Source organism: Orycteropus afer, unplaced genomic scaffold (genome assembly GCF_000298275.1).
Source record: "Orycteropus afer afer isolate SDZICR_OR568_19922 unplaced genomic scaffold, OryAfe1.0 scaffold00462, whole genome shotgun sequence".
Lineage (NCBI taxonomy): Eukaryota > Metazoa > Chordata > Mammalia > Tubulidentata > Orycteropodidae > Orycteropus > Orycteropus afer.
In genome coordinates this window covers 1,125,119-1,126,898 of record NW_006922049.1, presented here as the reverse complement: position 1 = coordinate 1,126,898, position 1,780 = coordinate 1,125,119, and positions in this window count along the sequence as shown.

Genomic DNA, 1,780 nt, shown 5'->3' with positions numbered 1-1,780 from the left:
GCCACTCCTCGGAAGGAAGATGGGGCAATCTACTTCTGTAGTGATACTGCCTTGGAAACCCAAGGAGGGGTCGCTATGAGTTGGGTCCAACTCGACGGCACATAACAACAACAACAAGCTATAGGTCAAAACTGAGGGAATCATTATTTTCCATCCCATAAACTACAGCAAGCTGCTCAAATACCAGCTCATGTCATTTCGTAATAATATTATAGGAGCTTACAAGTGTTGAGTACTTAACATATACACCCAGTACTGTGCCAAATACACAGTCTGCTTTGCCTTGTTTAATGCTTGCAATACCTTCACAGGACAGATATTTCCCTCATTATCCATAGAATGCAGATGAATAAACTGGAGTACAAAAATTTAGTAATTTACCTAAGCATGTTGCATGGTAATTAGTTACAGGGGTAACTGGGATTTGAACCCAAACAATCTGTTATATTTTTAAATGTCCAAGTATTTAACCACTATACATACTGTCCCTACAGAATGTCCTAATGTTTTAAGCAGAAATGACCTTAAATATAGAAGATTAGGTGGTCATTTGTCTGGCATCATTTTACAGATGTAGTATAAGAAGAAGGATTAGTGTGTGATTAACTGGGTACTATAACCTAGCTACATTGGCACATAAAACCAACTATCACAAATCCCTACTGTGTGATCAATAATGTGACAGGTGCTTCATACAAATAATCCCACAATGTGTAAACCTTGTAAGAGATAACTTTCCTGTAATGCATTACTCATTCTTCCAGATGATGGGTGAAGTTTCACCATTAGAGAGCATGAGAGTGAAAATTCACAGTACTCTACACCCTACATGATACATAGAAGAGTTAAAATTTAAAATTCTTTGATTTGGGAAGCTGTCTTGTGCATTATAGGATGTTTAGCAGAATCCCTAGCTACTTTCCCCACCACAGTTGTGACAACCAAAATTATCTCCAGACATTGCCAAATGTCCCCTGGGGAGCGAAGTCATCCCCACTTGAAAACCACTGAATGACATGAATTAAATGTGACACATATAAGACATAAAGTGCATAGAACATAAAAAAAAGAACAAAGAAAAAAAAAAAAAAGGTCACTGCCATTAAGTAGAATCCGATTCATAGTGACTCCTCCTTGATTTTCCAAGGCGGTATCTCTATGGAAGTAGACTGCCCGGTCTTCCTTCTGAGGAGTGGCTGGTGGGTTTGAACTGCCAGCCTTCTAGGTTAGCAGTCAAATGCCTTAGGCACTACGGCACCAGAGCGCCTACTCAGTAAGTATTAGAAATAGTCATTACAGATGATCAGTGATAAATCAGAAATCAATGTCACATTGTAAAATGCAATGCTGGAGAAAACTGAACTCCTGAAAACCTGTCAGAGTTCTCTTAAGAACATTGTAACTTCTCATTCCCGCTGAAGTTATTTCCTTGTGTTTGGACTAGATGAAAAGAGGAGAAATGAGGTACCCTTCCACTGGGAGGTAATTTTGGTTAAGACGCAGAATTCTGTTATTAAATGGCAGAAACTTCCTTATTTCTTTTGCACTGAAATGACATTTGAAGGCTCTGCTTTTTTTTTTTCTTTTTTTTTTTTGGTTCCTCTAATTTTCGGCTTATGGATGTAAGAAGAGACTCTGAACATAGAGTAGCTAAAGGGAATGAAAGACATAATGAAATAAAAGAGCTGAAGAGAAGACTTCAAAGGGAGCCTCAAGAAGATAAAGTATTATAGTGAAATGCTCAAAGACCTAGAATTAGAAAACCAAAAGGAAAGAACAC